The sequence below is a fragment of the Salvelinus sp. IW2-2015 genome, linkage group LG20 (genome assembly GCF_002910315.2).
Source record: "Salvelinus sp. IW2-2015 linkage group LG20, ASM291031v2, whole genome shotgun sequence".
NCBI lineage: Eukaryota > Metazoa > Chordata > Actinopteri > Salmoniformes > Salmonidae > Salvelinus > Salvelinus sp. IW2-2015.
The window spans coordinates 54,223,243-54,240,865 of NC_036860.1; the positions used below are offsets into that span (position 1 = coordinate 54,223,243).

The 17,623-nt window shown below is 41.3% G+C and overlaps 4 pseudogenes; all 4 read right to left on the reverse strand.

The window, feature by feature from the left end:
- The window catches only part of LOC139029541 (protocadherin gamma-A3-like), a 7,704-nt pseudogene extending 1,353 nt beyond the window's left edge, over nucleotides 1–6,351 (reverse strand).
- A 16-nt stretch (nucleotides 6,352–6,367) lies between these two features.
- On the reverse strand, nucleotides 6,368–7,466 carry LOC139029542 (protocadherin gamma-A10-like; annotated as a pseudogene).
- Nucleotides 7,467–9,862: 2,396 nt separating this feature from the next.
- Nucleotides 9,863–12,755, reverse strand: LOC139029543 (protocadherin alpha-11-like; annotated as a pseudogene).
- Nucleotides 12,756–13,259: 504 nt separating this feature from the next.
- On the reverse strand, nucleotides 13,260–16,623 carry LOC139029544 (protocadherin alpha-3-like; annotated as a pseudogene).
- Between the last annotated feature and the right edge of the window lie 1,000 nt (nucleotides 16,624–17,623).

The following is a 17,623-nucleotide window of genomic DNA, read 5'->3' on the forward strand; positions in this document are numbered from 1 at the left end:
TGGGAAAGTGTTTGGTGTCCTGTTTTTGAACACAGTGGTCCCTTCGGCGCTATGAACAATACAATCACCTAGACCATCTACCATTACAAACAGGTGGAAAGCTCCGTGGGTGAGAAGAAGATCCTAGCTCCAGTCACTACTTGCCAATTTGATTCAAGTCACGAACATCGCAAGAAAAAAAGCATCCGTCATACTGCTGAGTAGATTTGGAGTAAGGAACCAGCTCCCGTCAGGAGTGATCTCATTGGGTCTCGCACCTGCTGGTTATTGGTTGAGTTTGGTTGAAACTGCCGTCTGTCCTGTAGGCATGTAGCAAGCTATTAAACTTGCGAGGCTTCAGTATATAATATCACTGATACATAGCCATGAGCTGGAAGTCTTGCTCTCAACATGAGGAACTAGGGGTAAAGATTATAGAATCGGCAACGATATGCATAATAAGTATACTCCTCCGACACAACGCAATATCGCCTCTTCAAACCTCATACTCATACAGGCGTGAGCCGTGTGCTCTGGAACCAGAAGAGATAGCTTGCTGGTTCATTATGTCGAATCACCTGTATCATCAAACTAGCACCAGAACGCAAAACTCACTCAAAGCCACATCAGCCGCGAGACAGCAGGGGAAGGTTCATCCCCATAATTCAATCATGCACTTATCTGACAAGAGACATAGACGGGAATAGGCTTCTCTATGTCCCTCGGTCAAACTAGTCGCTCTCTTAGTCCGATTTAACCTGTACTCCGTTGCTGATTACACTAATATTTTCCTAGGAATAGAAGTGGTCGCGCATTGGGTTCAGAATCATCAATGATTAAGAAAAGCAGTGCATAGCATGGCTACACCAGACGCGTCGGCAGATCAATAACAAGCGTCACATGATCTAGCCCCCATCCAAGATATGTCCGACTCATATCCCACTGCTTCAGTAACAACAAGCAAGTCAAAGTGAAAATCTACCTCACAAGAGAGAATATAGTGAACACAGCCAGGCCACTGCACCGCCCTCACAAGCAGTGGCAAATCCCGACAGATCCGTGATAAGAAGGCCCGTGGAGAAAGACGAAATCTGAGTCACGATCTGATTCCATTGTACTCCACTCCCTAGGCAGTTACAACCGAGACGCCTAACTGAGAACCGGCCTTGAGAGGCTAGTCGGAGAATGTTGCTGCATGATGTTGGTGCGAAAGAGTACACAGCACCAGACGGGTACGTATGGCGGCGTAGCACACTCTCAACTGAGCACTCGCTTAATGATCGCTCCCTTAAGCAATACGCACGTGAACATGCAAAAACGTGGGCACACTCGAACTACTATACAGATAAGAGGCTCAACCAAGTCATACGAAGAGGAGAAAAGTGAGTCTTATAGCAATTGATAAGAATCGACTGATGATGACAGAGAGACAGAGTACTCCTAACAAATAGCTAAGAGTGCCGTTCTAGAGTACGAATGTGGATGAAGCACACTGAGGACATTATATCGATTGATGTCTACACCATGTCGCACTACGCGAGTCAAGGCTGTGCCAAGTGCCTATGACATACAAACTAGGACATGCCCTTGACTATCTCCGAAAGTCTCAGCGCGAAAGAATAGAGATAGGTTGCTCTGACTGAAAACCTAAGCGACTGCTCGATAGCGCATGCGGCATTAATCCGGTGAATGTTCTATCCGAGTCCATCTATCCAGATCAATATCAGGAATGGCCCACAACATGGGTCTCGGCAGGCATCTCAGCAAAGCCGACTTCAACTATCTGAATCACGTGCAATACAAAGCAGCCAGGGAGCGGTGACGATTCACTCATTCTGTCATTGCCAATCAGCAGAACAAATTGGTTTACATTATACATTTGAAACAATTATACATACTGGTCTAGTGGGGCCCATTATCCTTAGAGACGTGTTGATGTTATGCAGAATCTGAGTATCAATTATATGAATGATATGTTGGAAACGTCTAGGTACAGTATTTCCTGTCTAACCGCAAGGTTCTCAACCTAGATCGACTGTGAGCGAGACGATCTCTCACACTGAGTATTACTTATGCTCGCAAGGTGGACTCCACTTCTTACCAACACACCGCATCGTATTTCAGTGGACTGTGCAGACCGTACTATATATCCCCAGACAACAAGCAGGCTTGTGCCTAGAAGTATATTTTACCACCCTTTCCCATTTCCTTTGAAAAACAGCATTTGAGTCTACAATAGTGACCAGTGTGCCTGAACACTTATTTGACCCTTAATACCTATGGCCAAGTGTTTATTTACTCTCCTGCTCTATTCATATAATAATCTTCATCTATGCTTAATTAACTTAACAATAAATATAGCTTGGTAGTGCCACAATGCCGATAGGTAGAGTTACTACTCCATATGTTCTTCCTCAGTTCGTCTTGTGATTCTTCTTGTAATTCGCTTTTCCCAAATTGCGAGCCCATCTTTGATTCTTTGAACCCTAATGGGTCATGTAGGTCAGATCACTCCCTAGGCTACCCTCCAATCACCCTTGGTCTCATGGAGAAACGATAGAGAGAGATAATTAGGAGCAGCCTTATCTTTGCGTATTTATCAGGGCCACATATTCCATACCTTGACGAGAATACTTATTACCTGCTGTACACCATATTGGGACTACCATATCATTCTCACTTTATTCTTTCAGACTCCAAATAATTAGTCCGAATAAAATGTACGTGTTTTTCTCTTGCGTGTATCCAAGTGGTCTAATATGTTCATCTCAATTTCGTGTTCAATCATGTGTGTCAGATATAAAAAGAGACAGCTCGGTTGTGAATTAGTGACTCGACTTATTACTATTTTGTAGCGATTTCTCCAGTTGTTCACCCTACTGGGGTAGTATATCTCCGACTAAGCGCATATTGTAGCCCTACGTCAATCGTGGTGACGTCGCGTTCTGATTTATCAGTAGGAGGATTGATCCCACATCCTTTCATCAGTACCCCAGACCTCCAGTGTTTGTCACGCTGCTCGGAGCACTCAATCGAGACCTTCTCTTGCATAACGGGTGTGCATATATATTACTAGCCTCTTCAGTTTCATAGCGATACTGAATCTCCCTCGCCTACTAGATCAGCACATTCGTCTATGCGTCTGCGGTGCAGCACCGCTTTGTACAGGTCCCTAGGATTACATCTACGACACGATCTGGATTGATCGATGTTGTTCATATACAATGAGAAGCTCATTCTCATCGTTAGCGTCTGTTTATATTTCCGACCTCTGACTATCCTAATCATCTTGGATCTTTTAGTGGTCATTATTTATTGGAGGTGAATATAAGACCACTCAGTGTTCAGAAGTCTGAATTATCTCTCTCTCTCTCGTGAGTGATTATAGTATCTATCTCAATAGTCTCAAAACTGTACATCCTGTGTGAGAGTCGAATAACCTCTCAGGCTAGAGTGAATGACAAAGGTCGCTCTGTCTCCCAGTGTCTATGGTACATTTGTGTTAATTCCAATTTGGAAATCTCTATCTCGAATTCGATAAAGACTATTGCGGCTTGTTGTATGCTTCTAGGGCGGCCTTTCTTCAATTTAAGGCTCACAATGTCCTTGGCTTCGTGCGAACACATTATCAGGTTCCATTCTTCTCGGATTGATTCTCTCTTCGTTACTCTCACAATCTTACGAGAGCGAGCCAGTCGTTAAGAGTATATACATCCAAAGAGATACCTCTGCTTTGTTTAGTCCGCATGATGACGCCAAGCCTTACAATCTCAATAGTATCAAAGTGAATACAGACTTTCCTCGAATGTCCTGAACATATGAGTATTCTCGATCGATGTGGTTCAGTCGCATTTGTTTGGCTATAATTTTCCCGCGCACAACAACGGATCTTAACCCACATTGTTCACCTCCTCTGAGACAGAAAATAGACAATCCTGACTGGATTAATGAATAAAGATCTTAAAGTCTAAAGGATAACAAGAAAGAAATAGACAGAATAAACCGAACAAATAAAATAAACATGCGATGGAAGAAAGAGGCCCACGTAATCCACGGATTCAGAGTGTTAGTGTCAACACATCGATAATTAGATTCTAAAAACTAGTGTTATCTACTCCGATAAAAAACATTAGAGACTAACAAACGGCCAAATAACGCAAGTAGAAATAACGCTATTACATTGTATATATAACAAAACAGAAGTGCGATGTATACACTGAGACCTAGTACAAAAGCTATCCTCTCCAGACTCATGACAAAGCAACCAAATGAAGAGGGAGAGGGACAACCAAGACTGAAAGAAACAACCTTCAATGATCACAATGGGTTGCAAGACGACACATTGACATAAGTGGTGAACATGATAAACGTGTGTTATTTAATAACCATCCAGCGACCCAGTTATGTCGCTGTCCACCCAGTGGGTGCTGAAGTCCAAAAAGAAAAGTGTTTCTTAAACGAGCTTGTCTTTTTGACCTACAAATAACCATAAACATTTACACCAAATGAACCCCAAATTATGACACTATTGTTTGAACAAAATGATTCATATCCAAGAAGGCAGAAAAGTTAAACAAGGTAGGCCTAACTCTAATTCAACAACATAAGGTACCCCTTACATGACCTTGTTCAAAAGGCGCATTGAACAAACAACAACATGCTGAGACATGAGGATTTCCTGCTCAAAACTAATTATTTATTAAAACAAGAGGACATATTATCGACTTTAGAAAAAATAGCATTTTGGTCAATAGATGTACTAAGATATGCTTTTATAATGAAGGGTAATTACCTTCTCTGTGTTGGGAAGCGTTCGTGTCCTTTGAAAAGTGTCCCTCCATTAATACTGATCAGCTCACCATCAACAGGTGGAAACTGCGTGGGGAAAACTACTACGTCACTCTCATTGTGTCAGAGCTGAAACACACGTCATACTGCTGAGTAGATTTGGGTAAGACCAGCTCCCGTCAGGGTGGGTAGTGATCATTGGGGCGTGCACCTGCTGAAACTGCCGTCTGTCCTGTGGCATTTTACAACTATTAAACTGATGAGGCTCAGTAGAAATATCACTGATAATGACACAATGGCACGAGCAGATACAGATTTAAATCAGAGAAACTCTCCTCCTTTACAGGCAGTGTCTGAAAGTGTCTGTGGTCACCTGTACTTTCAACGACACAACATCAACAGACACAGTGCAGACAGGGAAGGTTCTCCATTATCAGACACCAGAATGACCAACGGGTGAGTTTTTAGTCATTGTTCACTCATGCGTCTCTTAGTCCGTATTTCTCCGTTGTGGTTCCTATTCTGAATAGATTGGTCCCCTTTGGTTCAGAGATGTGATAAGAAAGCAGCGCATTGTAACCAGAGTCGGCGTCTACACCCTGATCTTGGCCACAAAGTATCCCGCTTCAGCAGAATAAGAATGTTCTCAGAATTAACGGAGCCGTGATCAGAATAGGGCGGAGAATCACAGGACTGTTGTCATTCTCATCCAGATAAAAACGTTGACAGTTGATTGCTGCTTAGTGGAGGAACCCAGATCTGGGCTGAACTTGAAATTTAACTTTTTTACTTCTTCATAGTTAATAGACTGCATGCTGTTTATTTCACCAGTTATAGAGTTAATGTTGACAATTGACGAGGGCGATATATTATCACTTTACTTCGATAGAGAATATAATACACGCGGCGTTTTCCATTTCATCTGGATCATACGCACTTACACTAACTATCAGACCTCCCACTGGACTATTCTCCTTTAAATACATGTTAATAAGATGTTCTGGAAACGGGGTGGGTTGTCATTCACATCAGAAATGTATAGAGTAACAACACTGGTGCTTGGAGAGAGTGGGGGTCCCCTCGTCCATAGCAATAATACTGATGTTGTACTGAGAAAATAAATGCTCATACCCTCATAGATCCAGGAGGAACGTACATCACGATTGCAACAAAATCTGTTATATTAATAGCAGTGGAGTGAATCGTATACTCTGATCATAAAGATTCACTTAGATTGCCCTGAACATTCATGATGAACACATTATTAGCTCTCTGCGAGCATACACAAGCCGAGATCAGTCAGCCAGATTATGGGCTACCTTCTACATTGTCGGCTATTAATGTAGCTCTACTAAGCAAGAAACTAACCCTAAGACGGATTGCAGCTCTCTATCTGGCTTCATGTGCGCTTAGAGCCACATCTATGGGCATAGCATGATATACGATCGACTACTTTCCACCAACACTTTCCTAAACAATGCTGTCGTAGTTTTGTGAACGGTTCGGGCCTTGGATCTGGCCAGCGGAGACCTGCGGTACCTCGTAACCAGATCTACGAAACGTCACCAACGTTAATCTCTTCATTAATCGACATTACCTTTCACTGATACATCCCCAGTATATGGGTCAATAGCAAATATACTAGATCCTTTTGCATTCCTGTTACAACAAAATAGTAAAGAATGTCACTGTTGATACCCTCATCCAAGTCTGATGCCGTGAGAGTTATTATTTGGTTCCATTTGAAACATTCTCCTCAACTTTGACTTTGTAAAGAGGTTTGCTGAAAATTGGAGTATTGTCATTAGTATCAAATACATGTACAGTGATCTGTAGTGTCCCAGATCTGGGAGGGTTTCCTCCCTCAACAGCAGTTAGTATGAGCTTCATCACAGCCTGTTTCTTCGGTCTAAAGCCTTCTGTAACACATAACTCAGCAGACAAACTCTGCTCTCCACCGCTCTGTACATCCAAATAAAAATGTTCATTTGGACTTAGCTTGTAGGTTTTCATAGAGTTACTGCCCCCATCCGCATCCTCAGCCACTGGCAGAAGAAATCGCTCTCCCGCAGCAGCGTTTTCAGAAATATTTAATGTCAGAGAATTTTCAATGAAACAAGGTACATTGTCATTTTATCCAAAATGTCTATTTCAACACGAAAAAACATTTAAAGGATTGTGCGCAATGGCCTGCACATTCAAGAAACACTTCACAATTGGTCTCACAAAGCTCCTCACGGTCGATTATCTCATTCACGAACAGAACACCAGTTCTTGGATTTACATCAAAAATACTTCTGTTGGATCCGGATACAATCTGAAAACATACGTGACTCCAGTTCCTGACGTGAGATTGAGATCCTTGGCTATATTCCCAACAAAGGTTCCCTTGTTCAACTCCTCTAAAACAGAATAGACAATTCTGACCGGAAGATATATCCCATCAACACTTTCCAACACAGAGAAGGTAAGGATCACTTTTTCTAAGGATTTTGCTTTGTAATTGCTTTTTTTAAATTGACATTATTGCTGCATTTTCAAATTCCTGAAAAACTTGGGGAAGTTCCCTTCTAACTTGACAATTTTAATGGGTACGGTATAGTTTGGATAAAATTTTGCTCCAAATTGATGCAGCAAGCAGCTTTTCATTTCAACACCATGGACAGCGACCTGTGGCTACTTTGGTTAGTCAGTCTCATTCTTGCTCACTTTTTCTAGATAAAACTGCAGCAAAGTTGTGTCGTATTGTCCTCTAACAGATAAAGGTATGAACCTGTCAGAATATTGTAGTTTTTAGTTGCTTAATGTAAAACTGAAAACTGTAAAGACATTTAGATGTAGGCCCTAGTTCACACCACTAAGGTAAGGTAAGCAATACCTTCAATTTAGGAAGAAAGTGTCGTTCATTGGATGCATTTGTTTGTTTCTTTATGCGTTCCTTATGTTATTTACAGTTGAAGTCGGAAGTTTACATACACCTTAGCCATATACATTTAAACTCAGTTTTTCACAATTGCTGACATTTAATCCTAGTAAACATTCCCTGTCTTAGGTCACCACTTTATTTTAAGAATGTGAAATGTCAGAATAATAGTTAAGAGAATGATTTATTTCAGCTTTTATTTCTTTCATCACATTCCCAGTGGGTCAGAAGTTTACATACACTCAATTAGTATTTGGTAGCATTGCCTTTAAATTGTTTAACTTGAGTCAAACGTGCTCGCGCACGCTTTTTCTGTTCTGCCCACACAAATTTTCTATAGGATCGAGGTCAGGGTTTTGTGATGGCCACTCCAATACCTTGACTTTCTTGTCCTTAAGCCATTTTGCCACATCTTTGGAAGTATGCTTGGGGTCATTGTCCATTTGGAAGACCCATTTGCGACCAAGCTTTAACTTCCTGACTGATGTCTGGAGATGTTGTTTCAATACATCCACATAATTTTCCCTCCCCATGATGCCATCTAGTTTGTGAAGTGCACCAGTCCCTCCTGCAGCAAAGCACCCCCACAACATGATGCTGCCACCCCCGTGCTTCACGGTTGGGATGGTGTTCTTTGGCTTGCAAGCCTCCCCCTTTTTCCTCCAAACATAACGATGGTCATTATGGTCAAACAGTTCTATTTTTGTTTCATCAGACCAGAGGAAATTTCTCCAATAAATATGATCTTTGTCCCCATGTGCAGTTGCAAACTGTAGTCTGGCTTTTTTATTGAGGTTTTGGAGCAGTGGCTTCTTCCTTGCTGAGCTGACTTTAAGGTTATGTCGATATAGGACTCGTTTTACTGTGGATATAGATGCTTTTGTACCTGTTTCCTCCAGTATCTTCAGAAGGTCCTTTGCTGTTGTTCTGGGATTGATTTGCAGTTTTCATTCCAAAGTACGTTCATCTCTAGGAGTCAGAACGCGTTTCCTTCCTGAGCGGTATGATGGCTGCGTGGTCCCATGGTGTTTATACTTGCGTTATATTGTTTGTACAGATGAACGTGGTACCTTCAGGCGTTTGAAAATTACTTCCAAGGTTGAACCAGACTTGTGGAGGTCTACAATTTTTTTTCTGAGGTCTTGCATGATATCTTTTGTTTGATTTTCCCATGATGTCAAGCAAAGAGGCACTGAGTTTGAAGGTAGGTCTTGAAATACATCCACAGGTACACCTCCAATTGACTCAAATGATGTCAATTAGCCTATCAGAAGCTTCTAAAGCCATGACATCATTTTGAAATTCCTCTGGTCTGATGAAACAAAAATAGAACTGTTTGACCATAATGACCATCGTTATGTTTGGAGGAAAAAGGGGGAGGCTTGCAAGCCAAAGAACACCATCCCAACCGTGAAGCACGGGGGTGCAGCATCATGTTGTGGGGGTGCTTTGCTGCAGGAGGGACTGGTGCACTTCACAAACTAGATGGCATCATGGGGAGGGAAAATTATGTGGATGTATTGAAACAACATCTCCAGACATCAGTCAGGAAGTTAAAGCTTGGTCGCAAATGGGTCTTCCAAATGGACAATGACCCAAGCATACTTCCAAAGATGTGGCAAAATGGCTTAGGACAAGAAAGTCAAGGTATTGGAGTGGCCATCACAAAACCCTGACCTCGATCCTATAAAAATTTGTGTGGGCAGAACAGAAAAAAGCGTGTCGCGAGCACGTTTGACTCAAGTTAAACAATTTAAAGGCAATGCTACCAAATACTATTGAGTGTATGTAAACTTCTGACCCACTGGGAATGTGATGAAAGAAATAAAAGCTGAAATAAATCATTCTCTTAACTATTTTCTGACATTTCACATTCTTAAAATAAAGTGGTGACCTAAGACAGGGAATGTTTACTAGGATTAAATGTCAGCAATTGTGAAAAACTGAGTTTAAATGTATATGGCTAAGGTGTATGTAAACTTCCGACTTCAACTGTAAATAACATAAGGAACGCATAAGAAACAAACAAATGCATCCAATGAACGACACTTTCTCCTAAATTGAAGGTATTGCTTACCTTACCTTAGTGGTGTGACTAGGGCCTACATCTAAATGTCTTTACAGTTTTCAGTTTTACATTAAGCAACTAAAAACTACAATATTCTGACAGGTTCATACCTTTATCTGTTAGAGGACAATACGACACAACTTTGCTGCAGTTTTATCTAGAAAAAGTGAGCAAGAATGAGACTGACTAACCAAAGTAGCCACAGGTCGCTGTCCATTGTGTTTGAAATGAAAAGCTGCTTTGCTGCATCAATTTGGAGCAAAATTTATCCAACTATACCGTACCCATTAAATTGTCAAGTTAGAAGGGAATTCCCCAAGTTTTTCAGGAATTTGAAAATGCAGCAATAATGTCAATTTAAAAAAAGCAATTACAAAGCAAAATCCTTAGAAAAGTGATCTTACCTTCTCTGTGTTGGAAAGTGTTTGTGTCCTTTGAAAGTGTCTCTCCATTAATACTGATCAGCTCACCATCAACAGGTGGAAACTGCGTGGGGAAAACTACTACGTCACTCTTCATTGTGTCAGAGCTGAAACACACGTATACTTGCTGAGTAGATTTGGAGTAAGACCAGCTCCCGTCAGGGTGGGTAGTGATCATTGGGGCGCTCACCTGCTGAAACTGCCGTCTGTCCTGTAGCATTTTACAACTATTAAACTGACGAGGCTCAGTAGAAATATCACTGATACTGACACAATGGCTACGAGCAGATACCGATTAAAATCTGAGAAACTCTCCTCCTTAACAGGCAGTTGTCTGAAAGTTGTTTTTGTGTCACCTGTACTTTCAACGACAACAAAATCAATAGACACAGTCGCAGACAGGGAAGGTTCTCCATTATCAGACACCAGAATGACCAACGGGTGAGTTTTTTAGGTCATTGTCACTCATGCGTCTCTTAGTCCGTATTTCTCCGTTGCTGGTTCCTATTCTGAATAGATTGGTCCCCTTTGGTTCAGAGATGTGATAAAAAAGCAGCGCATTGTAAACCAGAGTCGGCGTCTACAGCCCTGATCTTGGCCACAAAGTATCCGCTCAGCAGAATAAGGAATGTTCTCAGAATTAACGGAGCCGTGATCAGAAAAGGGCGGGAGAATCACAGGACTGTTTCATTCTCATCCTGGATAAAAACGTTGACAGTGATGTTGCTGCTTAGTGGAGGAACACCAGAGTCTGTGGCCTGAACTTGGAACTGGAACTGTTTTTACTTCTTCATAGTTAAATGACTGCATGCTATATATTCTCACCAGTTAAAGAGTTTATGTTTATCATTGTAGACAAGGGTATTGCATTAAAGCCTTCTAGAAAATGAATAAGACAACTGAGCATTTTCATTTATGTCTAATCATTCGCAGTCAAGCTGGCAATATGACCTCCAACTGGACTGTTTTCTTTTAAATTCACCCATTATGGCTCTGAAAGCGAGGCGCATTGGTCATTCACATCAGAAATGTGCACACTAATAACTCTAGTGCTGGAGAGAGGTGGAGATCCTTCATCTGTTGCAACAATGGTTACATTATACATTGAAACAAGTTCTCTGTCTAGTGCCATTAACTAATACAGAATAGTAATTATTATTTTGAAGACTGCAACTTGAAAGGACCAGAACCTGCATGTTACACTGAACTACTCCATTCTTACCCCATCTTTGTCAGTGACTGTGATAGGCAACAGCTGTGGCTGATTTCACTCCTCCTGAACAGTGTCAATGAGTGGACGTCACTGATAATTTCTGGAGTGTTATCATTCTCATCAATAACTTCAACTAAGACTTTACAACGTGTACTCCTAGGGGGAATACCTTGGTCTTTTGCTTGGACTCTTAACTCCAATTGCAGCATTTTGTTCATGGTCAATCACTCCCCTTTACCTCAATCACCCCTGTCTCAGGAACGATAGAGAATAGAGCTTCGTATCAGGCCCATATCCAACTAGAGAATATATTACTTCACCATTTACTCCTTCATCTATAATCCGAAGCAAGAAGAGAAGTGACTCTTTTTTTCCTACCGGCGAAATTTTCATTCACTTTCACTTGTTAAAAGAGGTTTGCTTGAAAATTGGATTATTGTCATTTATATCCATAACGTTTACCACTATCTGTAACGTCCCTGATCGAGGAGGGTTTCCTCCATCAACAGCAGTCAGTGTCAGCTGGATCACAGCCTGTTTCTCTCGGTCTAAAGCTTTCTTAGCACTAATTCCGCAGACACACTCTGCTCTCCACGCTCTGTACATCAAGAGAGAAGTGTTCATTTGGACTCAGCTTGTAGCTGTTTACCGAGTTACTACCAACATCTGGATCTTTTGCATGGGTAAGAGGAATTTGTCTCCTAAAATAGCTATCTCTGTAATATTCATTGTAAGTATATTACCTGAGAAAAATGGTGCGTTGTCATTTGTATCCAAAATCTCTATCTCGATCCGATAAAGACTATGGGTTTTGTGCTAGGGCCTCTAAATTTAAGGCACAGTCTTGCTCGTCACAACATAGGTTTCTCGATTAAATTCTCTTCGATCACAAACAGAGCACCAGTCTTAACATTTACATTCAAAATACTTCTTGTTAGATCGGCTACAATCTGAAACATACGGAGACTCCAATTCCTGAACATTGAGATTGAGGTCTTGGCTATATTCCAACAACGGTTCCTTGTTCACCTCCTCTGAGACAGAATAGACAATCTGACTGGATGAATAAATTCCAGAAACAAAGAAGAAGCAGAATCCGAATCAAAAATACATGCATGGAGAAGAGGCCCATCGTTATCACGGTTTCAGTTGTTTAGTGCCAAACATCGATAATTAGATTCTGAAACTAGTGTTATCTACCACTAAAACATGAGACATAAAAACGGCCAAAACGCAGTGAGAATGCTTTCTTGTATAAAACACAAACAGAGTGCATGTATCCTGGACCTGTACAAAGCCCTCCCAGCTCATGACAAGCATAGAGGGAGGGGCACCAGGACTGAGAACAACCTTCATATCCATGGTCTGCAGCGACACGGTGTGACATGAAACGTGTTGTTATTAAAAACCACAGCGACCAGTTATGTCGCTGTCCACCCCAGTGTGCTGAAGTCAAAAGAAAAGTGTTTCTTAAACGAGCTGTCTTTTTGACCTACAAATAACCATACACATTACACCAAATGAACCCCAAATTATGACATAATTGTTTGAACAAAGTGATTTCATATCAGAAGGCAGAAAAGTTAAACAAGGTAGGGGCCTAACTCTATTCAACAACATAAGGTACCCTACCATGACCTTGTCAAAAGGGCGCATTGAACGAACACAAACATGCTGAGACATGAGGATATTCCTGCTCAAAACTAATTATATAAAACAAGAGACATATTAGTCGACTTAAAAAGCAGTTTGGTCAATAGATGGTACATAGTATGCCTTTTTATAATGAAGGTAATTACCTTCTCTGTGTTGGGAAGCGTTCGTGGTCCTTTGGAAAGTGGTCCCCTCCATTAATACTGATTCAGCTCACCATCCAACAGGTGGAAAACTGCGTGGGGAAACTACTACGTCACTCTTCATTGTGTCAACTGAAACACCACCGTCATACTGCTGAGTAGATTTGGATGTAGACCCAGCTCCCGTCAGGGTGGGTAAGTGATCATTGGGCGCGCTGCACCTGCTGAAACTGCTCCTGTCTGTGGCATTTACAACTTATTAAACTGATGAGGCCTCAGTAGAAATATCACTGATAATGACACAATGCCTACGAGCAGATTACAGATTTAAATCAGAGAAAAAACTCTCCCTCCTTTTACAGGCAGAATGTCTGAAAGAATGTCTGTGTGTCACCTGTACTTCAACGACGCCACAAACAACAACAGACCACAGTGGCAGACAGGGAAGGTTCTCCATTATCAGACAACCAGAATGCCCAACGGGTGAGTTTTTAGGTCATTGTCACTCATGCGGTCTCTTAGTCCGTATTTCTCCGTTGATGGTTCCTCTTCTGAATAAGATTGTCCCCTTTGGTTCAGAGAGATGATAAGAAAGCAGCGCATTGTAACCAGAGTCGGCGTCTACAGCCCTGATCTTGGCCACAAAGTATCCCGCTTCAGCAGAAATAAGGAATGTTCTCAGAATTAACGGAGCCGTGATCAGAATAAGGGCGGGAGAATCACAGGACTGTTGTTCATTCTCATCCAGGATAAAAACGTTGACAGTGACGTTGCTGCTTAGTGGAGGAACGCCAGAATCTGTGGCCTGAACTGAAATTGTAACTTTTTTTACTTCTTCATAGTTAAAAGACTGCATGCTGTTTATTTCACCATTATAGAGTTAATGTTGACAATTGACGAGGGCGATATATTATCACTTTTACTTTCCGATAGAGAATATAATACACGCGCGTTTTCCATTTCATCTGGAATCATTACGCACTTACACTAACTATCAGACCTCCCACTGGACTATTCTCCTTTAAATACATGTTAATAAGATGTTCTGGAAAACGGGTGGGGTTGTCATTCACATCAGAAATGTATAGAGTAACAACACTGGTGCTGGAGAGAGGTGGGTCCCTCGTCCATAGCAATAATACTGATGTTGTACTGAGAACATTCTCATCTGTCCAGAGGCCCGTCCACAACTAAAGAGAAGTGTATTTTTTAAGAAAACTGCAGTTGGAAAGGAACAGTATACTTATCTGACAATTCACAATTCCATTTTACCCCCATCTTTATCTGAGAGCATTACTAAAGCAACAGCAGCGCCAGACTTGGCATCCTCTCTTTTACTGTGCTCATGAGTGATGTTATTGCTATCTCTGGAGCATTGTCATTTATATCGACTACTTTCCACCAACACTTTACAATGTGTCGTTTTGGAGGTTGCCTTGGTCTGCAGCCCTGGACTCGTAACCAATCCCAACGTTTTCTTCATAATCGACATTACTTTTCACTGATACATCCCCAGTATATGGGTCAATAGCAAATATACTAGATCCTTTTGCATTCCTGTTACCAACAAAATAGTAAAGAATGTCACTGTTGATACCCCTCATCCAAGTCTGATTGCCGTGGAGAGTTATTATTTTGGTTCCATTTGAAACTTCTCCTCAACTTGACATTTGTAAAAGAGGTTTGCTGAAAATTGGAGTATTCATTAGTATCAAATACATGTACAGTGATCTGTAGTGTCCCAGATCTGGGAGGGTTTCCTCCATCAACAGCAGTTAGTATGAGCTTCATCACAGCCTGTTTCTCTCGCTAAAGCCTTCTGTAACACTAACTCAGCAGACAAACTCTGCTCTCCACCGCTCTGTTACATCCCAAATAAAAATGTTCATTTGGACTTAGCTTGTAGGTTTTCATAGAGTTTACTGCCCCCATCCGCATCCTCAGCCACTGGCAGAAGAAAATCGCTCTCCGCAGCAGCGTTTTCAGAAATATTTAATGTCAGAGAAATTTTCAATGAAACAAGGTACATTGTCATTTTTATCCAAAATGTCTATTTCAAACCGAAAAACATTTAAAGGATTGTGCGCAATGGCCTGCACATTCCAAAGAACACTTCACATTGGTCTCAACAAAGCTCCCTCACGGGTCGATATCTCTCATTCACGAACAGAACACCAGTTCTTGGATTTACATCAAAATACTTCCTCGTTGGATCCGGATACAATCTGAAACATACGTGACTCCAGTTCCTGAACGTTGAGATTGAGATCCTTGGCTATATTCCCAACAAAGGTTCCCTTGTTCAACTCCCTTAAACAGAATAGACAATCTGACCGGGAATATATCCCACCCTAAGCACAATAACAGCACAAATCCGAATCCAAAAATATCCACAATGCACGGAATGGTCCATCCTTATCACAGACCTTCTGATTCTTCTGTGAGTGTTTATGATAAGATTTTAATATTGCTAAGCAACGTTTTTATATAAGAACAATCTCTCTCTATTAGTATACAACGGTTGTGTATCTACATACAGGCTATTTCGAGTGCGTTCCTCGTCTCAAACAACTCGCTTGACTGTTACCTGCCTCATCAGGGAAGTGAGGAAGAGTGAAGGAGGAGCCCATATCAGTTATCAATGAATATATCACGGTCTACAGCGACACCAAGTGACCTTAACTCTGCTCTTAAAAGAGATACAGATTGTTTGATTGCTTTGTAAGTTATTCAAAAGATGTTTGGTAATCTATCAGAAGAGTTTCAATAAAAAAGACCATCCAATGAAACAACGCTTTGCATGATCAACTCAAATGTAATTATTGCTAAAGCCCTAAATCTGACAAACAGCTGAATGACCAGTAGTCGAACTCAATGGCTTAAATCTTTCTGTGGTGTGCATATACATTTAAATAACTTGACCAGTTACTGCGTCAACCATAAACCATTAAAAACTACACTCATTTGACAGATCCACCAAAATTATCTGAATATAGGAGAATATGAAACAACTTTCCTGCAATCTAATTGAGAAAAACGTGAGCAAGAATGAAACTGACATAAATCAAAGCAAAGAAGCCATATGTCCGCTGTCCCTGGTGCCTGAATTGTAAACGCTTACATTCTGCATCAATTTAGAGGAGAATTAAAAAAAAAAAATACCTATCCTAAACCGTACCCATACAATTGGAACATCTATGTAAATTAAATAAAATCTCGGGAATTTGAAAAATATAATGTGCACAACAAGATAATAATGCTAAATAAAATAAATCAAGAGTGACAAAAACATCCCATATCATGAACAGTTCTCCTTACCTTCTCTGAGCTCGGAAGCGTTCTTGTTCTTTGAAAAGTGCTCCTCCATTAATACTGATCAGCTCACCATCAGCAGGTGGAAACGGCGTGGGGAAAACTACTACGTCACTCTTCATTGTGTCAGAGCTGAAACACACGTCATACTGCTGAGTAAGATTTTGGAGTAAGACCAGCTCCCGTCAGGGTGTGTAGTGATCATTGGGGCGCTGCACCTGCTGAAACTGCCGTCTGTCCTGTGGCATTTAACAACTATTAAACTGATGAGGCTCAGTAGAAATATTCACTGATACTGACACAATGGCGGGACGAGGCAGATACAGATTTTAAATCAGGAAACTCTCCCTCCTTTACAGGCAGTTGCTGAAAGTTGTCTGCATGTCACCTGAACTTTCAACGACGACAACATCAATAGACACAGTCGCAGACAGGGAAGGTTCTCCATTATCAGACACCAGAATGACCAACGGGTGAGTTTTTAAGTCATTGTCACTCATGCGTCTTCTTAGTCCGTATTTCCTCCGTTGCTGGGTTCCTATTCTGAATAGATGGTCCCCTTTGGTTCAGAGATGTGATAAGAAAGCAGCGCATTATATATCCAGAGTCGGCGTCTTACAACCCTGATCTTGGCCACAAAGTATCCGCTTCAGCAGAATAAGGAATGTTCTCAGAATTAAACGGGAGCCGTGTCAGAATAGGGGCGGGAGAATCACAGGGACTGGTTGTCAATTCCTCATCCAACGATAAAAACGTGACAAGTGATTGGTTGCTTGTTTAGTGGAGACTGACCCGAGTTCTGTGGCCTGAACCTTGGGACTGGAACGTTTTCTTCTTATAGTTAATGGACGTGCATGCCTATATATCTCACCCTTAAGGATTATTGTTATCAATCGTAGACATTGGAAGGTGTTGCTAGTTTTCTGGCATGAATATGTAACTTGGAGCCATTGCGCATTGACGTCGGGTCAATTGCAGCAGCTTGATTATTCTCCGCAGGCTATTCTCCTTTAGAAAACAATGTTTATTGTGGGTTCCTGAAAAGTGAGGTGGGTTGTCATTTGCACCATCAGAGATCTTACTGTTATAACACTGGATCTTTTTTTTTTCCCTTTTTTTTTT